At 34.2% G+C, this 8,882-nt stretch overlaps 1 protein-coding gene across 6 annotated transcripts in view; it reads left to right on the top strand.

Annotated features, from left to right (window-relative positions):
- The window catches only part of LOC136849333 (long-chain fatty acid transport protein 1-like), a 596,150-nt gene that overhangs the window by 155,454 nt on the left and 431,814 nt on the right, over positions 1–8,882 (top strand). The gene's annotated exons all lie outside the window — the stretch shown is intronic.

Raw genomic sequence — 8,882 nt, forward strand, 5'->3', positions numbered from 1 at the left:
TCTCCTCCCCCTCCTGTAAATTTACCCCTTCCCTTCTAACTCTTTCGTTGACGACCTTGACATGGTATTGGATTACTGAATCCACCGCTTGTTTAACTTCATGGAGAGTGGAGATGGACAGCATGCCACTCCACTCGTAATACTAGAGTACCCGACTTAGTCGAGCGAGGGGAAATTTTCATGTCAAGCCATGCCCTCAGTGCTGGGTCTGATGTCAACGGACTGACAACCCTTAAGGCACTGTGGGTATGGTGTATATCCAGGTGAGGATCCCAGAGCAGTTTACTACTTTTGGCGGCATTGTTGCTCCTCCCCCAGTTGGACCTCCATGGTCATCATCCTGGACGAAATTTATTATTATTATTATTATTATTATTATTATTATTATTATTATTATTATTATTATTATTTTATTTGGCGAATAAACCAAACCTCCCTACGATTTCTGGCATGTCAATGAACTGTCCCCAGGAAAACTCAGTTAATCAACAACAAGGTTGCATTAAAACTTATAAGGCCATATAAGCCACCCAAAAAATAGCAAATACGTCTTAACCCAACCTTTGACTCATTTCGACTCCCTCTCTCGGAGTGGAAACAGACCAAAGAATATCAGCGGTCAAGTTGGAAAATGATTTATTGAACAGACATTCTGCAGCAGAAATGTCGTTCAGGCAGATAAAAGGAAAGACGTAGCTTATAGAAGCCACAACAAAAAGTCAGTCTGAAGATTATTTGTCAATAAAAGAAATAGATAACATAAATATCAAAATAAAAAAACATGATACTATGAACAGCCAATTGAAAAGAATACATGTACTATTAGACTCCCTTAAAAAGAGATACCCAAAAGTACAGAATTGTGAACTGTATGTTCTACAAAATAAGCAGATGAATAGACGGATATTAAAAATCGCAAAAATAAAATTTGAAGGTCAAGATCTACCTCAAAAAATGGAAATTTTAGGCCAAACCAGAGAAGTAAGAGCATACGCCCCAAAGCCACTACAGTGTCAAAATTGTAGTAAATATGGGCATGCAAAGAAATATTGTTGAAATGAACCTGTGTGCGCATATTGTGGATCTGGAGAACATGCCACACAATGGAAGTGCAGTGAACCAAAGTGTTATTATAAACTGTGGGCAAGACCATCATGCAATGTCCAAAGAATGTATGTACTATATGTACATTACAGTTAAAAATATTACAAGAATGAACTGAGATGTCTATAAAAGAAGCTAAATTACAGTTGAAAGTGAGGGGAATTCAAGATCCATCTAAGAAACATACATACATAATCTTCAGTAACAAGAACCAGTAATGAAAGAAAAATGCATACAGATAGTAGCAACAGAGCACAGAAAAATAAATCTCAGAAAGAAATTAATGCTGTACAAAAAGAAAAAAACTAAAATGGTAAAGAATAAAGAAACAGGTGCAAGTGATATGGATAATATTGTATGAAATTCATTTGAAATATTAATGCAAATAGGAGCACAAGAAGATACTACCACAGAAGTATCTGAGGAAAGTTGTGATGGACTAGAAATTAAAGATAACAAGAGGCCTTTGGAGAGAACACCGCCCAAAACGAAGAAGCCAACTATTATTAGAGAAACATCAGACCAAAGACAAAGGATATGAAGAGAGAATAAAAACAAAAACAAGCTAAGAATATACCCTTATCTCCTCAAATAATGGTAAAACCTGTGGAAGCGGATATCCAAAACACCAAAGAAGTAGAAGAGAACCATATATAACAGTGATTATGTCAAGGGAGAATAGATTACTCCATCACCAATAATTGGTAAAACAAGAACAAATGAAACGAGAAATATACATGATAACACACATTTAGTGTAATGATTGTTTCGTTGAATTGTGCAATAACAACAAAAACATAACTAAAGATGGTTTAACAAACATTATAAGAAATTTTATGAAATACAGAAAAAAAGAAACCACTGATCTAAGCACCCATGAAAAAGGTCGCATATGCATGGAAAGCTTAATATATTGTAAAGAAAAACAAATAAATGTCGTGAATAAATTATTAGAAAAAATCCAAGTTGATAATACAAAAAAAAAAAAAAAGCAAAACTAGACCGCTATTACATAACATTTTCAATAGCTGTATTATACAATGGAACGTAAATGGCCTACAGACCAGATTACACCTGAGGAGAAATACAACGATTACTAAAAGAATATAAAGCAATGATAAATATTATGTTTACAACATGTCAACAAAACAGTGTCAGCAGTTAGGTAAATACACCATAGTATCTACTTCTAGAGAGGAAGAAGAAAATTTAGGTACTGCTATATATGTACATAACAAAGTAGTTTATGACAAAGTACCTGTAAACATTACTGACTTGCAAATATCAGGTATTAATATTGGAATAAAAACGATAGTTTTATATTTTATAATTTATACAACCAACCTGGTGAAAGTTACGACATTAATAAACTTGAAGAATTGCTTAATAATGCCAAAGAACATACATTAGTTGTAGTGATTTTAGTGCTCACAACCCAATATGGGACTATAATTGTTCAAACTCAAATAGAGCAGGAAGTAAAATATTAGAATTCATGGATTCATATGACGTGTGCTGTGTAAATGATGACAAAATCAGCACAATAAAGTATTAAAAAACACACGGATCGTTTTCCTCAGCAAACTTACTGTGTGTGCCTGAAGAATAGTAGACAAACTAGATTGGAATACAGTTGATGACATGTACACCAGTGATCATTTCCCATTATTAATTTCCTTATTACAGAATGATCCTGCAAAACTTGGCCCTCACTGTAACATTTATAAATCAGATTGGGAGTGGAATGAAATGCACACTAGAAATATTCCACCATTTGAATAGTTAAAAGACCATAATGAAACGAATAAATTTCCTGTTGGTTTCATTAAAAACACTACTGATAAAGCAATACAAAATCAAAATCTCATCCATCAAAGCACAAAGTTCCATGGTGGTCTGATAAGCTAACAGAATTAATAAATAATAAACACTCAGTAGGGAGACAGATAATTTAAATAAAAAATTTTAAAAAATTAATAAAACATTACCCACATTGAAAGGAAGTTTACAACAACTGACTATATTATTATTAGAAATTGATACATTAAAACCTCTGTGCAACAAACTATCTGCAAAATTTAAAAAAAGTAATTTGAGGAGGAATCATTTCATGGAGGAAATATGTATCAGAACTCTAATAATACATAAAAAAAATCTGGGAAAAATTCAGGAAAATAAATGGTATCCATGTTAAACCACCTAGACATGCCATATTAAAAGATGGAAAAAGAAAGCTTGATCCGAAAGAAATAAGCAATATAAAGGGAGAAAACTTAGCAAATATAAGTAGTGATAGAAATTTAGATGAACACTTCCACACAAAGAAATATAAAAATTAATTATCAATAACGATAAATTTCGAAACAATATAAGAAATAGTATAATAGAAAATTTAATATAGAAGAGTTAGAATATGCCATCTTGAACAGCAATAAATCTGCTTGTGGAGATGACAATATTTGTTTTGAGATGATATGCCACTTAGCACCTTTGGCAAAGTCATACTTTTACAGTTTTATAATGATTTATGGATTAGAAATTTATTTCCTGATGAATGGCGTAAAGCTATAAGAGTTCCTATCCCCAAACCTAGAAAGGATCCAAATAATGTACATAATTACAGACCAATTTCTTGAACAAGTTGCATAGAGAAAATGGTAAATACTCGACTAACGTGGCACATTTGAGAAAATAAAATTCTGACTTCAGCTCAATTTGGATCACAGTGTAACAGATCTACATTGGATTCTCTCTCTAACTTAGAAGACTACATACACAGAGGAATTGAACGAAAACAGATTCCTATAACTGTCTTTTTTGTCACTGAAACGGTATAGAATACTACATGGAGCTATGCAATATTAAAAATTACAAAAAAACAGCATCTGTGGACATATATTTAGGTTTATCCAAAACTTTCTGACAGATCGCACTTTTCAGGTGAGAATCCGTGGACATTAACCTAGGTTTATCCAAATCATTGTTTCATTTTATTTATTTGGTTTATAAATTCATTGCCGTAACCATTCAACTTAAACCGAATTCATTATAATGCTGAATAATCCCTCGGATTTCAGTGCTTGGCTTCAAGCCTAAATTTGGTATTCCATTCCATTCCAAGACTCTGACAGATCGCACTTTTCAAGTGAGAATTTAGCGGTACATTGTTTACTTTAGCAATAAATGATATCAGTATTAAGCTGCTTATTGGACTTAAAAGTAACCTGTACATGGATGATTTTGCCATATGTTATTTAGCATCTCAAATAAAACATGCAGAACAAATCATTAATAAAAGCATAATAAAAATAGATGAATGGACCTCATCAGTAGGCTTTAAATTTTCCATAAACTCAAGCAATTATGTTTTATAAAAATAAAAAGAAAAAAAGATGAAGAAATATATTTAAAAATCAGAAACCATAGGATACCAATTGGCCAAACAGCAAAATTTTTGAGATTAATATTGATAATCACTTGAACTGGAAAGCCAATATAACATGCATGAAATCGAAATGTACAAGAACATTAAATCCAATAAAAAAACAATGGAACACTACTTGTGGAGCCGATAGACATACCCTTACTGTACTGTACAAAGCAACAGTGCTGTCTGTCATTGATTATGCAGGTGAAATATATGGCTCAGCATCAGACACAATGCTGAAAACATTAGTCTCAGCTCACAACAAAGGCCTTAGAATATGTTCAGGAGCCTTTAGTTTAGATCATCACCAAAGTCATTTTTACAAGTTGAATGTGGTGAACTACCACTCTCTCTCTCGCTCTCTTCGTAGAGAGTTAGTAACAATGAAGAGTGCCCTGAGAATTCAGACAAGTGATTCACCAACCAAAAAATTATTTGAATTAAGAGATGTATTTTTTAACAGTCATTGACCACCTTTCCCAATTACAGCTAGAAGAGTGGTTTGAGTCACTGAATATAAATACACAGTTACCTTCAGTAGTAAAATTACCTTCTCCTTGGACTATGAAATTTGCAAACACTTAAAACATTTATCAGAAAGCTACTAGTATACCCCAGAATGCCATAGACAACGTACAGTAGAACATATAATCTGAAAAGGTCCACATTACGCAGTATACACAGACGGATCTAAATCACAATACGGAGTGGGATATGCTGCAGTATCCCAAGACAAAACATATCGGTTCTCTCTACCTGATAATGCCTCAGTATTTACAGCCGAGTTATGTGCAGTAGCATCAGCCATATAAGTTAAAAAGAAGCCTCATTTAATAATTTTGTGATTTTAAGCGAGTCCAGAAGCGCTATAGAAGCCATTCAAAGTTACAAACCGAAAAATAATATTGTACAATAAATTAAGTTTTCACTTCATAAGTTGTACAATAATGACAAAAATATCGAAATATGTTGGATCATGTTGGATCCCTGCCAATGTAGGAATTAAGGGAAATGAAGAGGCTGATAAAGCAGCTAAATAAGCAGTCCACATGACAAGAGCAAATGTAAACATCCCTATTAGTGACTATATAAGATATATAAAAACAACCATTGTAAATAAATTGCAAAATATATGGAATGAGGAACCTATAGATAATAAATTGAAGTAGATAAAATTCTATGTTGGAAAATGGAGTTCATCATATCAAAGAGAGAGAAAAACACAAGTAATTCTGATGCATCTTCGAACAGGCCATACTCGTATGATACATGGACACTTTATGAACAGTCCTTATGGCCCTCCCCCGAATACTCAGAGTGCAAAGTGATGATAGCAGTCAAAAAGTTAAGTATACCTTAGTTTAACCAGACCATTGAGCTGATTAACAGCTCTCCTAGGGCTGGCCCGAAGGATTAGACTTATATTACGTGGGTAAGAACCAATTGGTTACCTAGCAACGGGACCTACAGCTTATTGTGGAATCCGAACCACATTATACAGAGAAATGAATTTCTGTCACCAGAAATAAATTCCTCTAATTCTTCATTGGGCGGCCAGGGAATGGAATGCAGGCCTAGCAAAGTGCTAGCCGAGAACGATATCGGCTCATCCAACGAGGAGATAACAGTCAAACATGTATTGTGTGACTGTCCAAAATATAACCACTTGTGATTATCAACTTTTGGAAGTAAATCAGTGAGGGAAATTTTGTCAGAATCTTCTACATTTTCAGTAATTCCAATTGTAATATCCATGGGGAACTGCAATTTAATTGATAAAATATAAAAAGTAAATAATTGAAATATGAAAACCCTTGGGGCATTTAATGAATTTTAAAAACAACAAAATATAAAAATGTTACTGAACTTATTCTGAATTTTAATATTCCTTTTTTTTTTAAGTGTGTATGGAATCATGATTAAATGTATTTACTGTGTGCGTGTATTCCAGTTTAAGATCATATGCCTTTGTGGAGTTTTTAATTTCATTTTCATTCATTGGGTACAGCCTCCTGCTTGTGTAAGTTATATTGTGGACCATAAGTTGTATCAAGGGAGTTGTATTTTTTGGACTTCATCCAATTGTTCTATGCCATTAGCTCTTCCTCAGATGGGTGGTGCAGCACAGTTATCCATGAGGATGATGGCCTTTTCGCGGACTAGATAGATATACTCGTACAGTGTATTTTCCTGGCAGTGCCTTATTTTCCTGAATGCATGGTCAGAGGAATAGGACTATAACATCCATTGTGAACCATGTTTTCTACGGTGAATAATAATGGGCTGCAGTGAGTGCCTTGAGTCCTTGATGGCCTATAATCATCCGGCAGCCCCAGTGATACAAGGGTGAGACATTGGGAGCCACCAACATTAGCAAAATGAAGTGCTAAAAGGCCTTGCTTGTTTTGCTTCAGGCCACAGACATCATGACTTCTTGCCATCACTTGGATATTTTGCAATTGGGACTTCCAAAGCAGGCCAGTTTCATCTAAGCTTTAAATTTGTGTGAGGAGTAGACCTTTTCTTTTCAGGATATCCAACAGATTCTGATGGAAAGAGCTTTTTTCTTCAGTGGGTGCACTTGTTACCTCTCCAGCCACTTTCTTATCATGTAACTGTTGGTGGTCATGGATACGCCATAGTCTTTCATTTAAAGCCAACATCTTTATCTCATCTCCTCTAAAACCCACCCTTCTTTACTCCAAAAACCACTTAGGTGCAGGTTCCTCACATTTTTATTTTTGCTCAGATGCAAAAATAAAAATGCGAGGAAGTGTTAGGCTATGTTCAAACTGTCTGTTTGTTGCAAAAGATTTATAGGCAAAACAAAAATAATCTATGGCTTTTGAGAAGTAATCTCCTTTACTGAAGGATTTATCTGTAGAGGTTTCTTGTTCTCTGAAAAATAAAAGATGATGATGTAAATTGTGTTGAGAAGATAACCAGTATTCTAAATATTTAGCATTAATGCCAAGGACTATGCAACACTTCAGCTGCTTGCTTTTGGTGTATAATTGATTCATTCTTAAGGTAATCTGAAGTGCAAGAATGTGTAGATAACTTCATATGCTTTCTGGCAAGAAATTTGTAATATAGAATTGTGAATGCTAAGTATAATGTATTTTTACCAAGAGGCAGTCGATGAGAGCTTCTGTTTCAGTCTTTTTCCCTCGGGCTTAGTCTTCTCATGCAATGGCATTTACGGTCATAGTCGAGTTTTTGATGGTCCTTTGTGAGTTGTCTACATGTAAGGTTTATAAATCCTTCATTGGGCTACTCTCTCTTGACAGGGGACCATTGAGGATCCATAGCTTTTTTCATGTCTCGTTCTCATTGTTGTTCTAAATGTATTTGTTTCTTGCTGTAGGTATTGTGTGCCTTGTGTTATCAATTCTTCTTCTTCTTCGTCTTTTGCATAGGCTATCCATAGTTCTTCAAATTTATTCCTCACTTCCTCAAAGTCTTTTTCAGCATCTTGTATACGCTGGTGGAGGGTCCTCTCTATTCCAGGCCAGAAGGGCTGTGCTATACCACTGCCGTAATTAATTTTGAGACACAGTTTCTCTCTTTTACAATTATTATGATTGAATATTAGCGCAAATTCAGCGCTAATTATTTTGTGGCATAAGTTTTCGATTTTATGTAGCTGTCTTCGTGTTGTCTGCTACCTTTCAGTAAAAAGTAATTTTTATTTATTTCATTTTCCATTCTTTTCTTTGACTGGTGCTTCCTTCTTAGTCTTATTTCTTTATACAGCCATGCTCATAATTGACGCAACATGATTCTAGTTGTACCGTCCAAACTCGTAGACTCAACATAATGGTTGCCAAGTAATGTTAAAATTTTTTTAAATTTCCAGTGCCATAAACATTGATAAATTTGTGAATTCACAGCTAACATTATTTTCCCAATGGGTATACAGCACATATGATCTCTTGTGCATTGATATACTGTAGTGCATAATCTATGTGAATTGAACAAATTTTTTTACATTGCTTAACTCAAAGCAAGGTGTGATAAGGTTAGAAGTGCTGTCAGTGCCAGCACACTTCACTTTGGAGTGGTCATCGTAACTATCTCTACAGCATAGAACAGTTGACCTAATAAGCTCAGCAGTCATGGTAATATAGGAATATGAATTACAAAAACTTGTATTTGAATTTTGAAGTTTTAGGCTAGGTATGTTCAAACTGTCTTCTGTTGATTTATAGGCCTAACGATAGTAATCTAAGGCTTCTGATAATCTTGTTTACTAAAGGATTTATTTTTGGAGATCGTTTGGTCTTTGAAGAATAAAAGATGATGATTTGAATTATATCGAGAAGATAACCATTAATATTGCAACGCTTTT

The sequence above is a fragment of the Macrobrachium rosenbergii genome, chromosome 20 (assembly GCF_040412425.1).
Source record: "Macrobrachium rosenbergii isolate ZJJX-2024 chromosome 20, ASM4041242v1, whole genome shotgun sequence".
Taxonomy (NCBI): domain Eukaryota; kingdom Metazoa; phylum Arthropoda; class Malacostraca; order Decapoda; family Palaemonidae; genus Macrobrachium; species Macrobrachium rosenbergii.